Raw genomic sequence first — 16197 nt, forward strand, 5'->3', positions numbered from 1 at the left:
AAGATGGAAGTTAAAAGACAAAAAACTACTTATAAATAACAAATAAATAACAACTTGTCACTGGACAGCAGTCAGTACTCTGTAAGGAAGCCTCTGACGGCTCAGTATGCCAAAAGTGGAATGACAGGGAATGACAGGGTTGCAGCTAGGAGCCGAAGGGACTGCAAAGAACCTTAAGTAATGCCCACAGTGCACCGCGTGAAGTAAACTAACGTCAGTGACGGAGCTACCCTCCAACGGGAAATACGAACAGTAGTCCGTGTTGATACGCAGCAGCCAGTTGAATCTTGCAATAGCTAAGAAGGTCCACAATGTGCCTTTATATGCACAGATCTAGTCTGTATAAACGTCACGTATTCCTCACTCATCTAAATGTCTCAATAATATGACCAACTTGGTAATCAATGACGTTCATCACATTATTCAGCTCTTCTTCCAGCCACGGCAATGAATTATGGTCTCTTTTTTATATACAGAAAAGAATTATCTTTATTTTCCCCGATCTGCGCACTTTCCCGTTGTTCTACGACAGCATAGAAGTGTTCCTATACAGCAAATGCGGTCAAATTTCGAAAGAAGTTCTAAGCAATTAAATTCGACCCAATTTTATCATTCTGTATGATCGATACAAAAGTTTTTACAAAAATAGGAGTTTAAGTGTGGGAAAACAGACGCACAGTTACACACACACACACACACACACACACACACACACACACATATATATATATATATATATATATATATATATATATATATATATATATATATATATATATATAGAATAGAGGTTTGATTTATGAAATTTAGGCTGCCAAGCTAAGCACTGGTGCACTTCCCGGTCATTCAGAGCTTAAGACAGTTAAAAGAGGGAGTTGGAGTGGTTGAGCAAGATAAGAAGATCCAGAGAGTAAGATGATGAAGTACAAGGATCTAAAAGTGGAACTGGGAGAAAACCCCTCAGCTACACTAACAAGTAACAGTTAGAGTTGGCCAGCAAGACTGATGAAGAAAGGAAGCAAGAATAGAAGTGGTCAAGTAAAAGGCTAAAATGTTTTCGCAGCCAGGCCTAGGCAGAGGGGACGCTGCAACCAACCTGTAGCAATGCCTACAGTGCACCGCAATTTCTATCGGATATTATCATCATTGTCTTTCTTTGCTAATATGGTATTGTACCATGACAGTCACGGAGAAAACGAACCTATTGACAGTACACGTCATCCCATTGGCAACCTCCCTGTTTTTCTGCATGAAAAGAAAAAGAAGAGAGATCTTGCTCAATGTCTTGCTCACACACTGTGAATGTTTATTAACGGCAGGTTCGCACTGGTGCAAAGGGAAGAAATGCAGTCTCTTCTTACCTACAACTCAGAATCAGTACCAGGCTACTTATTACCTTGTTATTATTTTTTTCATATCATACCTAAAGGATTTGTTGGTTCAGATTAAACCGGTTTTGCTTTAGCAGGCCCTAGACCTAGGTGTTGAAATAGATAGGACTAACGCAGACCTCTATGAAACTTTCACCATGAATTGGATGTGACCCTCAATTTCTACCTCTGTCACTCGCAAACCTGGGCTATCACAAAAATTCTTTTCAATTTGTCTTTTTAAGATAAACAAGTATTTTTATTCAGTTGGCTGAAGAGGACCGTTGTGCAAAAGGTCAAAAGCTCCCCTGTTTTATCCTTTTTGTATTTTGGAAAAATATAGTCTCTCATTTTACATTATTGCGGCTTTTTACTCACTAAGACTAATGTTCTAATTCCATTTTCCTGACGTTTATTCACTATTTTCCTCACGTGGTGCACTGTAGGCATTATAACGCACACATACTATGAACTGACAATATCTTTTAGATTCCGAAAAAGACTGCAAGAGAATTTAATATGACTACACAATGTTGTAAGCTGCAACTCACTTACCCTTAATTATCACCACCATATCCAGATAATTTACTGTTACTAATGAATATATGCAACATGCTCTGGTAAGAAAAGCATATAAATGCCACTTTTGGCCACAGTTGTCCAATTTACTAAATTTCCCCGTGCATTAATGGAACATATTCTCAATATCTTTATTCGGAAATAATTATACTTTCCCAAAATCTTCTACATTATCACAGGAAAAGCTTATGAAACACGTTTGTATTCATGAAACATAACTTTATATACCGCTGCAGAATCATTAAAAAAACTAATGGGTAAATAAAGATAGTCGTTACGTAGGCCTAGTGGCAATTACACCATATTGGAGCCCTGTATTTCTTTTTACCACACACTTGACTCATGTCGCACTTCCCCCACCACCCTGAATCGAACCAAGAATTTATCTACATAAATGATACAAAATAACACATACTGTGACCAAAACTAAATTTGAAAATAGAATTTGCGTGTGGTGCAGATATTTTTGATATATGCACTTGCATGGTGCAGAGGTTGGAATATTATACTTGCATCATAAACAATCATATGTTTTTGCATATTTTTCACTTGATCAAAACATGTAAGAGAACGAACACCTATTACCAGATTTTTTTTTTTAACAAAATGATCCCTTGAATAAATTTCAAGTAAGAAATTCACTGTGAGGCATGAATGTCATACAACTACTTGTGTCATTTACTTACTGTGTATAAACAAAACTAACCCATTTTCATTTTAATAACTTGAAAACAAAATAAATCAAAAATTTATCAGAAACACCTGTTTAAAGCCTATGGCTACAACTTCCACTAATTTTGATCAATTATCACGAAACGCAGAAATCTACGCCTATTGAACCTTTAAAGAAATGACAATGAAGGAGAATTCCTTTAATTACGAGATCCTTCAGATAAAAAACAGTTCTAAGCTAATTAGTTAGTTTACGCTCTTAACTATTTGTAATATCTGAAAGAATGGAAGGTGATATGAGTCTAATTCCAGTTCGAGAGAGAGAAAATCGATCGATTTCTTTACATAATCTCGCTTTGCAGCGTGATATGTACTGTAGAACCTCACTTGTCACTTGATTACAATGGACACCGATTTACATTTACCATAAGGAGTAATACTCTTTCCTACCTTGTAATTTAATTTGTTTTACGTTAATTTTGTCAAAATACCAGTGGCTGGTGGCAAAGGCGTGGCCGTAGAGGTTATTGTAGGTGACAGTTGGTTCCATTTTCTTTCGGGAGTAGGTATAATGAGAGAAAATCGAGATCGGTGAAATTTTATTTGGGGGACTTTTCTATTAATTTTACTCCCATATTCGGCTTCAGTGAGTAACAAATTTGTTATATAACCAAAAACTTCTCGAGAAAAGGTTCATGGGCCATATTCATGATTTATTCTTGTATTAAAAAAGTAAAATGTTTTCGTTCCAGAGTCACATTTTGTATATGCACCATGAACTATACATGGACAAAAATTGTAGTAAGAGCCTCCGTTAGCGGTTACATATGACACACTGACTTCTTCATTAGCCAGTTTTATTTTTTCCTAGTCTACGATAAAAAAAAAAAAAGGAAAACTGCTTTCGTGTAGCACATGCCGCTTTACCACACATAAATGCCTTACATTCTCAAAACCAACACAACATCCATATTCATTTTACATATCATAGCCTTCGACGCTGGGAGATAATCTAGGTCTCTATGAAATTCCACCTCCCACGTCTTTTTGCTTCCACAAACCTTCATCTTCCTATCTCCTATTCCTTATCCATGTAGGACTAGGTCTTCCATCTCCTCTGGCGCCAAGAGTCTAGTTTCAGTCATGATTTATGTTCCTTAGCAATATAGCCTTTTTTTTAGGCTTATCTTAGGTCTCATCCCTAAGGATGTAGGATGTACTTTATCAAGCAAATTTTGTAAAGATTGTGGTGTTTAGCTGAGAAATGCAGCATCATCATCTGCATAATCTGTCACCTTTCTGTGGATGCTGTCAAATGGTTTTACATAATCACCAAAACCCATACAATTTTTTTAATTCCATACACTGGTGCACAATAAGTCTTAAAAAACACATCTTCGATCTGTGCAACTCCTATTTTTTTTTCTAAAACCACCTTGTTTTCTAAATTTATACCCCTAAATATTTTATAATCAACATAAGTGCATTGATATACCGTAATAACTACCATGGTCAGTCACTGCACTAAATACAGGCCTATTTATTAACTAAGTGTAGCATAAGGAATTTTCATTTCCACTACAATTCTATTTTACACCAAATTTTTTTTTTTACTATTTGGGATATTACTGCTTTTGTGAATGTGCTCCATCACTTCCTTGTCGCGATCTATCACTGATGCCAAGCTTTGCTCCCAAGGCCGAATCCAGCCTCAATGGACTGACAACCTAAAGGTCACTGTACATAACCTTGGGGCCACTCTGATTAGCTGCCAAAGCTGACAGCTAAACCTGAGTTTGGTAGCAAAATCTACTCATACCCCATGACAAAAAAAAATTAACACAAATGTTGACAACATTTGTCAACATAGAAATGGCAAAGTTCTGAGGATTCCGTCCTTCCAAATTAATAATTCTCTAAAAGACTACTCTCATACAAATGAAAATGTAAAAATATGATGCCTGGTCCAACCTTCATTCATTTTGACTTTTGGGAACCATATCTGGTCAAGCTAGCTTCCTTATTCTCAACACAGAACCATGAATATTACCACTATAACTTGAACATTTACCATTAACAAGGTGGCCATCAAAAGAAGTCTCTTTCACATAAATGTCTAGTTATAAGAGAAAAAATAAACCCAACAACCTGGACATAGTATGACTTGGATCCTTTAAAAAAAGATATAGCAAACATTGAGTTTACTAGACAAACCTAACAATAAAACTTAAAATATTTACAAAAAACCCAGAACTTGGACTTTACTTTTGTAAACTCCTCCAGCGCACAAATTGCGGAAGTATGGATTCCTGGAAAAAATACCACCGTGACCTTAAATGAGCATACTGTGGATCTAGTGATCACACAACCAAGTGGAATTGTGAAACACCAAAATGTATCAATTGTGGTAAAAACCCTCGGGCAAGATCTGAACTGAACTGAACTGAATACAGAATTTAGGCCAAAGGCCAAGTACTGGGACCTATGAGGTCATTCAGCACTGAAAAGGAAATTTACAGTAAAAAGTTTGAAAGGTGTAACGGGAGGAAAACCTAGCAGTTGCACTAATGGAGGTATTGTAAAAGGAATGAAAGGGATTGCAGCTGGGGCCAAAGGGATGCTGCAAAGGACCCTAAGTACTGCCTACACTGCACTACCTGATTGTGGAACAATGACTGACATTTACATACTTAAACATTAAACCATCTGTCAGTCTGTGACATACTTCATTCTAAGAACACCACACTGAAATACTGTATTATTCCATCTTAGAACTTTTGATATTTGTCATACCCTTAAGGATTTCAAGAATAACCCATATAAATTAAACCCTGAATACTAAGAATACTAAAAATACAGAATAACACATGGAATTGATCAATTGTACAGTGATTATCCAACTTTCAATAATGTATACAAGATGTCAGAAAAATATCCTTGAAATTAATTTTGTCAGGATCTTCCACATTTAGTTTATTATTACATTTTTAAGGGGTTGAAGTAAATTAAGATGTAATATATTCATTAAGAACAAACCTTTTCAGCCAGCCCTATCAGAGTTGAGAAAGTTAACTTGTCTAGTCAACAGTAATTTCACAGGGAGATGCATTTTGCAACTATGGTAGGAAGTTGTAAAATGTGGGCTTATATTCTGACTTTCTCCCTTGCTAATTTACAATGCAGTCCTTCTGTTCCTCCCATTGCTTGATTTTCCTTCAACTGGAATATTTTATACAGGTTTCATGAGGGCCAGCAACCCTCTATGGTTTCCCCATTTCAAGTACCATGGTCTTCCTCTCCACAATTTACACTGCAAGTCTACCTTGTATTTTTTACCTATATTATTATTACTATTCATAGATGAACCCTATTTATGGAACAAGCCTGGCCACTGACTTGAAATTCAAGCTTCCAAAGAATATGGTATTCATTAGAAAGAAGTAACAGAAAGTAATAGGAAATACAGAAAGAATATAAGAGTTATTAAAAAGTGATATATGATATTAATGTATCCTAAAAATTTAAGCAGTGTGTCTTGGGATACAGTGTATTATTTTAAATCCATGCAAAAAGTGTAAAAAGTGTCACAATGTGTATGCTGATCCAGAATGACATCACTCAATCCTTACCTTCATCTTAGCTTTTATTAACCTAATCAAATTCTATTTAGTCTCCTCTCAGACATTAGCTAATTTGTTAAGCATAGGTCAGACCACTAGTCGAGTTCAATTTGAAATGAGATATGCACTCAACTGAAACTCCATCAAGAGAGGGCAAAGCCAGCAATTTTTGTATGTCCTCTGGTGAGACCACTTCCACCAGTAATTCATTTGCTATGAGTTTTATTTTGGTTACAACTAAAATGTGGAATAGCTTGCCTAGTGCAGTTGTGGAATACTCGAATCTCCAAATGTTTAAGCTAGGAGCAAATTCATTCCTGCTCTCTACAAACATCTTTACTTCAGGTGTGTCAGTTACATTTTCTATGCCCTCATATTTATCTATCACCTTTTCCTATATCTTGTCTCTCTATGCAAGCTGATTTCCCTTTGAAGCATTCTTAAGTTTATTGCCTGTTGCCTAAGTCCGTAAGGGTTTTCAGCTGATGATTTAAAGAAGAAAGGAATTGGGTACAAAGGCCACAGGACCTATTCCATTTTAACCCTTCTTTTTTCTTAAAATCATATTGTCCAAATTTATTGTGATACTGCAACTAGATTGCAGTTATATTGTATGCATTTTGCCTTTAGCTTAACTTGGGTCATCGCCAGTGTTAATCTGTTGTCGTATGGCCCAGGGGTACTCAATTTTTCCAGAGCTGAAAGTCCTGAAAAGGTATTACATAATTTTTTTAAACTACTAATGACCCCTGCAGGAAACAACTCCCAAAAGCCCAACACACACTCCTGAAATGGGCACCAACATACTTAGTGGCACTAGTGTAAGTCTAACTTGCTTGTTGGCACCAACAATAGAACAAGAATACAACCATTACCCCTTCAGTAATGTTGGCAGACAAACTACAAAGAATGATGGGAGCCCTAACTCAAAATAATCTGCACCCAGAATTGACAAGCTGACAACTTCCTTTCTCCACCACTCATGAATAAGCTTCATGCTACCAATATGAATTCATATTAATGATTCTAATGTCCACGCTCAATTGGAGAGCCAACCCTCCATCACAGCACCCACCACCAACACTGAATGTAATCCCAACTTGCAACTATAACATCCCTTCCCACTCCATGATAGATTATCATCATCATCAATACATAGTTCAACAAGGCCATGATTAAAATGATATTTTTATAATAAAAATAAGTTTCACATATATACTTACCAGGTAATTACATAGTTAAAGGATTTTGACAAAGGAAAAATCTATTTCTGGAGAGGGGCCCGTGTCACCCGGGTGAAAAAAAGTCCATTCAGCACTTATTTCTAGGTAATTCCATTGCTAGATACCAGAGAAAGCTAAATGAAATGCTGGGTTACTACCCCCCAGAGCGAGCTCCACTAGATGGAGTCGTATGGAAAAGGGTGAACTACAAAAACACGGAACCTTATCCTATAGAGATTCCCTATGTCAAAAGTCCCAACGAGAGAGGTGCGATACAAGCCCATGCACTAGTGACTGTATACAAGGCAACACTAGCCGCATTCCATGTTAGCACCCACCCCACTAGAATGAAGTTTACCATGGGAGGGAGAGAATGAAAACAGGGTGGGACACGGGTGATACGGGCCCCTCTCCAGAAATAGATTTTTCCTTTGTCAAAATCCTTTTTTCTGGATCGGGTCCCGTGTCAGCATGTGAAATATAACAGAGAAAAAAACATCATTCTTATGCTATTAAAGACTTAAATAGAGACGTTGAAAACTAGAGAATTCTACCCTGAACATTAGTAAGGTCCTCTAAATTCATGTAATGAAAATAATGTAAGTGGTCACCGTCTAAGATCATGAGCTTATAATAGAACCTGAATAGGCTTGTATTAAGAAAATACTTCCTGCCTAATAGCAGACCCAATGACAGTATAGTTTCTAGCTCGCGTGGCAGCCTTTAATTTAAAAATTGCGGTAGCACTTCAATAGTTTAGTGTAGATGATAAGTCCCGCCCACTAAGGGAGTACTGGGAATGACTTAGTCGGTAGCGCCATTCTGTTTGTACCCTTATGTCCATTAGAGGGGAGGAGGGAGAGCTCTGATTCTGTAATTACCTGGTAATTATATATGAAACTTAATTTTATTATAAAATGTCATTTTCATATAAGTAACTTACCAGTTAATTACATAGCTGAATTCTACATTGATACGGGGTGGGATGAATGCACATATTCTACTCCAAAACATTAAGGTGTGATAGTGACTTTGAAATAGAAAGGATGGCTAGCACTGAAACAATGCCTTTCATTTCCTTACATGGTAAGAGAGCTACTGCAGGTGAGAACTGCTTATGGTTGGTGCTCATCTTAACCTGTAGTGGTGTGGTGGTTGAGTCGTTGGTTGCCTCTACATAAGTGGGAGTCTTGCAGCGGAGGATAGGCCTGATCACTGACAAGACATACATACCGTAAGTGCTCTTGCCCTGGGTGCAGTACCAACATAACAAATAACCAGACAACGCCGTCACGTACACTGACAAAAAACCACTACCCATCCACTAAGAATGGTGAGTACTCCAGGTACAAAGTATCCCCCGGTTCCCCAAAATTTGACACCTCACTTCAAGAAGGTGAAGGGAAGTAGGAGAAATTCCTATGCTTCCTCACCCAGCACCATGCCAGTCACTGATAATGGCCCCAAGGTACTAAAATTACAACACTTTTTTTTTTTTTCCAATTTTCAAGATGCAAAGATCATTTTACACTTCCACTAGGTCGGTTGCGGAATGGAAGTAAGGAAAATATTGTGCCTGAAAGCTAATGAGGTAGAGACTGTCCTGACATCAAGGGCTTTCATTTAAAAATAAGACATTCTTCTTATTTTTAAATGGACAATGCTTTCTAGTCAGAGGGTGAGACGGGGTCTTAACAGAACACCAGAGGTTAATGGGTGACCTTCGGATCTTCTCGGTTCTGTTCAGGTAATTACCTGAAAGCCTTAACAGGACAAATAACTCTTTCTTATTCCTCACAGCCGAGGAGTCTATTAAGTTCTTAATAGAGCAAGAATGGGTCTAGTGTTTGGATGGGTCCTCGTTCTTGGCTAAAAATCCCAAGGAAAGGAATAAACCATGTCTCTTCTGGTGAAAACCTTCCCTTATTGATGGCTTGGATCTCGCTAATACGTTTTGCGGTAGTCAAGGCCACAAGGAAGAGAGTCTTCCGGGAAAGGTTTCTCAGGGATAGGGAATGTAGGGGTTCAAAAGAGGGACTTGTCAGCCACTTCAACACTACGTCCTGGTTCCCAGTGACCGGATCTTCCTTCCTTTGCTTGGACGTATCCAAGGACTTGACGAGGTCGTTAAGATTGGGTTGATGAAAGATCTAGGTCCTTGAGCTTAAACACCGAGTTGAACATAGTTTGATACCTCTTAATGGAGGAGGACGAGAGAGTCTAGATCTCCTCAGATAAAGGAAGAAATCCACAATTGGGTCACAGATGTCTCAGAAGAATAGACATGTGTCTGAGACACCAGTTTCAGAAAAGTGCCCACTTAGCCTGGTAGACACTAATAGAAGATTGACGCCTGCATTTTGCAATGGACTCTGCAGCACGTCTAGAGAAGCCTTTTGCTCTGACAAGCTTCCTGACTTTCTGAAGCCTGTCAGGGGAAGAGTGGACCATCTTTGGTGGAATCTCTTGAAATAAGGTTGTCTGGGTAGACACAATTTTGTGTTACCCATGCTAGAGTGACCATGGCCGAAGAACAAAAGAAAGGAAGGCAGTGGTTCCTTGAGGTGGCAAACAGGTCCAAAGTTGGCCTGCCCCATTGATGCCACAGATCCCAAGAGACCAGGGGATGCAAGGTCCACTCGGTGAGAAGGAACTGCTTCCAACGACTGACTTTATCCGCCAGACCCTTTAGTTTGGCCTGAACAAATCGAGTGACTAAAATCACTTGATTTTGATCTATTCACAGTAGGTCTGTTGCTGTTGACATTACATCCTGAGTGGACGCCTCTAGGAGGTCCAAAGCAATTTTCCTCACAGTACCCTGCAGGAAAAGGAGACGGGGGTCCAACAGCAAAAACAAAAGGGTTGATTTCCGGGTCTGTGTAACCCCTTACTGTAGACATAAAGGAGCACCATAATTCCCCCTTCTTCAATACTCCCATGGAGAAAAGAGCAGCAAGCTCAAAATGATCTCAGATCCACCTCTGATATCCTTGTCTGCTCCAGGTAGTACTCCTAGCCAGACCAAGGCAATGTCATTCTTACCTCCTTGAAATTCTCGTTTTCCTTGGCTAGAGCTCCAACTGTCCAGTCCAAGCGACTGAAGATCTCAAACACCTTGAAGAGGTCCTTAACAAGTTAGTCCAGTACAGCCAACGGACAAATAACCTTCGCTGACAAAAACTCAAGAGTGCCAGGAAGATTAGATGAGGCCGGAGCAGTCCCCTTGGGAGGAAGGAACGACTCTCAAAGAAGGAGCTTCCCCAGTGATGAAGGACAGATATCTCCTATGGCTACTAAGCAAGGAGGAGGAATGGCAAAGGACGCTTGCCTTGGTCCCTCTTAGCTGAAAGTCAATCATCAAAGGACACTTGCCTTGGTCCCTCTTAGCCGAAAGTCAATCATCAACTTCCTTCAGAGCTTTCTTGGATGATGAAGAGAACACCATCTTGGAGAGAGTTCCTAGGCAAAAGATCATAATTTCAGGTAACTGCTGTTTAACGGGTGCCAAGAATGGATCATCAGTGTCAAGGAGATCCACATCTGTAAGCGGGAGCTTGGTGCTCGAAAGACGGAGACTGATACTGAAAAATTGGCAGTGGGCGCTCGGAAGCTGGTGTCAGGCGATTGACAGCTGGCGCCAGGCGCTCGGGAGCTATAGCTGGACGCACAGGAGATAGTGCCAGGCACCCAGGAGAGAAGAAGAAAGAGTGTCTCCTTGCTTCCATATGTACTTTAGAGCTATGGTATGTATGAATGGACTACCATAGTCGTTACGAACTAGGGATGAGTAACACTTAAGTCCTAAGAGGATGTCTTTCCGCTCTCTAACGTTAATATAAGGTGCTGCTCTTCAAGGGGACCACATCCCAGAAACTTCCTGGCTCCCCAAGACGGTTCCCTAACCTAGATCCGAGGTGTCTGAGATGAAGTCTAGATCTGGGCTGAGTGGATGAAGGGACTCCCCTTCCAAAAGTCTCGTTCGGATAGTAACCACTGAAGGTCCAACTTTAACTTACTGAGTTATGGGACACACTCACGAGTCCTGCAGTTGCCCTGTCCCAGCTGACCTTGAGGAAGAATTGCAATACTTTCCTATGAAGTTTGCCTAGCTTGACACCAGTCTCAGTGGATGAAAGAGTCCCCAGTAGGCTCATCCACTGATGGGCTGAGCAAGATGAAAGGGCTAGAAACTAGTGAACCGTCTGGAGGCAGTTGGCGATTCTCTTGGCAGATGGAAAAGCCCGAAAATCTGAGAGTTGAGACTGATTCCCCAACAGAGGATCTCAAACGACAGGGTCAACTGGGACTTCTGAAGATGATGAAAACTATGTATTAGAAGCAAAGGCAGGTGAATCTTAAGGAATGAACCAACAGACCTTGCATCCACTTCTTATGAAGGTAGGATGCAATTCCCTTAACAGTGTCCTACGGAAAGAGGGGATGTTGGTCCAAGGGAGAAAATAACAGAGCCTATTTGTGTGTGTGTGTGTGACTCCCTTATTGGTAAAGGAGCACCAGAGCCCTCTTTCCTAAAATACTCCCAAAAGTGAAAAACCTTGAAGATATTCTTAACTGACGAGACTGCAGAGCATCGAGAAGAGTCGATGAGAACAGAGAAGTCCCCTTGGAAGGTGATAGCGACTCTCAAAGGAGGAGCTTCCCTGGTGACGATAGATAAATATCTCCTTTGAACTAAGCGAGAGGGAGGAAAAGGCGAAATAAGCTTTTCCTTGCTCCTTTCTAGCTGAAAGCTGATCTCCCATCTCCAAGAGAAAATTCCGCTGGACAAAGTAAGAGCATTATACCTGCTAATTGTCGCTTAAAAGGAACCAATGATGGTTCATCTTGTAAAAGGAACTAACGATGGTTCATCTTGCTCTACAGGTAACGACAAAGTGGAGAAACATGCCTCAAAGTGGGCGCCTTGATAGATTTAGCATCAAAAGGCAAATGAGATCTGGTAACACTGCACTGGGCGCTCATGAGGTGGCGCCGTGTCCCATATACAGTAGCCACAGCGAAACTACAAGAAGGCTGAGGAGTACTAGCCTTCTTATATTGCTTAACTGGAATTGGATCTGAATGCCAACGCACATCATCTGACGAGTCTTAAGCGGCATAGAAGAATCCAGGAATCATTTCCCACGCCTCCTGTTCGCACTGGAATCGTTGGACGTGACGTTACTGCACTGGTATTCGTACGATGTTTATCTTGAATGTAATACAACTGCCTTTGGTACGATGTACGATACCTTCTCCAACTATTGTACGTTTTAAATGATAATTCTGGGATGAGCTTTTAAGACTATGATTAAAAAGCATTCTCATAAAAAATAAGACGCCTTTCCAGTGGTGGTCTGTCGAAACCTGGGATATTCGTACTTCCAGTGGCTGTCTGTCGAAACCTGAGATATTCATTAACGGGCTCAAATATATAGTAGGGAGAAAACTTGTGCTAAATGTAATGGTTGGCTAGAATAGAAGGTACTTAAATCTCAATTAGGCAAGTTAGAGTGGGATATAAAGGAAAGCAGCCTCTAGAGCTGAGAAACAAGGTTCCTTTAGCCTAGAATTCTACCCTAGGCTAAGTTAGAAGATAGCTCTGCTAATCCTTCTTCCCCCCCTCTCCTGTCTTTTTCTCCTGCTACTAGCCCTCCTACTTTTAATTCACCTGATGCCATTGCCACCCTAGCCTATAAGTTTTGCAACAAAATCATACTTCTAGTGTATTCAGTGGTGAAATTAGGTGCGTCACTAAAGGCATTTTTGGGAAAATGTTTTCAGACTGCGCCACTTCTCACAAAAGTGACAAGTGAAACTGTTATGCATGTGTAGGAGGCGGCTTCTCATCCCACCAGTTCTCCTAGATGAAGGCCTCTGTCCTTCTCCCCTAAACCTAGGAGAAGACATGCCAGAAGTCCTGTCTTCTAGGGAGGGAGCCAGGCATGAGAGTAGGTGAATTAAAAGTTGCAGGAGAAAAAGGCAGGAGAGGGGGGGAGAAGGATTAGCAGAGCTATCTTCTAACTTAGGCTAGGGTAGAATTCTAGGCTAAAGGAACCTTGTTTCTCAGCTCTAGAGGCTGCTTTCCTTTATATCCCACTCTAACTTGCCTAGTTGAGATTTAAGTACCTTCTACTCTAGCCAACCATTACATTTAGCACAAGTTTTCTCCCTACTATATTCTGGCCCCTAAATTAACTGCAAATTGTATGAGAATTACATTAAGACTGATTAATCTGGTTTGCAACTTTCGCTACAACAACGAAAACAGGTGAACTTGACAAGACTATAATAAAAAAAGAACTAGAAAAAATGATTATGAAAGTTATTAAAGCTTGAAGGATACTCAGATAAGCAATAGCACTTCAAAATCCAGTCATACAACCAAAAATCAGTAAACAAAAGCTGCAGGAGATCCCCGATGTTACTCGAGAGCACAGCAGAAACAGAATGATGCCACCGGCTAAATCGTTCCCAGTACTCCTGTAGTGGGCAGGTTTATCACCTACACTAAACCACTGAAGTGCTACTGCAATTTTTATTTTAAAGGGTGTTGCGCGAGTTAGAAACTATAGCTATGTAATTACCTGGTAAGTTACTTATATGAAAATCACTCTCAAGGTGCTGGCTCAAAGGGTTTGTTCTTAAAGAACATGAGATCAAATTTAATGGATTACAACTTAATTTAAATATTGGCTAAATAGAATGTTGAAGTCTAATAAAAACTCTTTACATTATGTTTCCAATACACAATATACATTGTTGGTTACAAGTTGGACAATCACTAAAGGTATACTTAAGTCTTGCACTGCCTTCAGGAACAGAGTCATGTAGGTTACTTATCATAGGGTCATGGGTAAGACAAGTGCAACCAATTCAAAGACGGGGTAATACTTCAAAGTGAGAGAGAGAGAGAGAGAGAGAGCATTAAGTTAGGACCTTGGTTCCTATTTGGATGGGTTTGTTACTGGCTGCTCAAACCGCATTCTAAGTAATTCATTACTGTCCTATCTCCAAAAACAAAGGGTTCCCAAGCTTGAATATAGGAACAAATTCCAATCTCCCAGGGGTCCCAAACACCTCAAAGTAGCCCTACATCAAAGAGGTTGTGGACATGATGCATGGAAATTAAAAGCTAAAGAATAAATATACAATGGCAAACGAAATCAATCTCCTTCAAAAATTATTGGCAAAGATAAGTACTGAGGAGAATCATTGTTCAAATACACTTGCAATTTCTATCAAAGCTCGCATGAATAACTCCCAAGGAACCCTTTTCCTTGATCAAAAACAGTAGCATGGTAATTTCCTCACAGTTCCATGTCAGAATGAAGCATTCTCTATATCGGTTCCTACAAAAGAGCAGACTACCTGAAAACATCAAAGAGCAAAATCAAAAAAGAACTTTCTGCACCTGGTTTGGGTCACCTCCAATCATGAATGTCCAACTCAACGTCATTCAAGTGGGTGTTGATGTGACTTGTCCTTGTAAAGGTCTGGACCTTAGGTCTTACATCCTACCCTTTTGCAGGTCTGGATATCAGGTCTTATCTTTCAAAACTCTAGACATTAAACAGATGAAACCATCAACACATGATGTACCTGACAGTACTCATCACACGAGCTGGTTATCTGAAAATAGGAAAACCCTGTGTTGATGAAGGAAGATTTTTAAAATTTCTAGAAACAGCACCACACAAAGTACTGTTTAAACAACACAGAGAATCAGTGATTTTGTCACACCTCCCTTGTAGGAGCAAGCAGAGAGAGCACGTGCAAGATTGGTAATCATAAAGATACCGAAATGCAACCAAAAGCTAGAATATCAGTGATATACATGTACACAACACACTCAGGCCAAGTGATGAATGAACAAAACTGGTACAGTAATGAAGATCAGAAACATTCTCCAAACAAAATGCAAAAATGCCGAACAAAATGACAAAGGCCAAATAAGTGGCCTCTCAATGGAAGCAAAACTGAGAAGTGAAGTCCAGTGGAAGAAGAGAGGGAAGCCAAGCAATGCAGTTTCATTCACTTACCAACCTTGAACACAGCTGATATTCTATGCACTGGCCATACAAGTAGAATTAAAAATATGCATTTGTAAAGCAGGAGTTTGTTGTCTGTTATGAGAACACTAACTTTGTAAGACATCAAATCCAATTTATTCCTCATTAAAACATTACCTTCATCCCATACAGGAACTAACACACGATAATCTGGTTGCATCTATTAAGTATTTGAATATCCAATGTTTGCGTAACAACTGACGAAAAACAAAAACTCATTTTATTGTGACAAGTCATCCCCCTAAGACCAATTCCACTCGCAATATCCATTACCAAAAATTTTGAGCATACAGAGGAAAAAACACACTACATACTAAAATCACTATTTATAACCACCAGCAAAACTTCACTATAAATAAGCCCTAAGGTAACACTACCTGTTGCAAAAACCAAGGATTATTTCAACAAGTGCATAACAAAACTATGGAAAACTACATACAAAATCCAAATTACATAATTTCCAATGCAATGCTGATTGAAGAAATTGTGTAAATGAATTATCATACTATAAATGGATGCTCAATTCAGCTTCCATCACTGAAGACCATGAATAAAATGACTATGAGGGAACAGTATGAAATCAAATTAACTTACAGGAACATCTACCATATTCTCATTTCCTGCTAGGATCTGTCTCCTACCCGAAACATATCGATAA

Source organism: Macrobrachium rosenbergii, chromosome 5, assembly GCF_040412425.1.
Source record: "Macrobrachium rosenbergii isolate ZJJX-2024 chromosome 5, ASM4041242v1, whole genome shotgun sequence".
NCBI classification, from domain to species: domain Eukaryota; kingdom Metazoa; phylum Arthropoda; class Malacostraca; order Decapoda; family Palaemonidae; genus Macrobrachium; species Macrobrachium rosenbergii.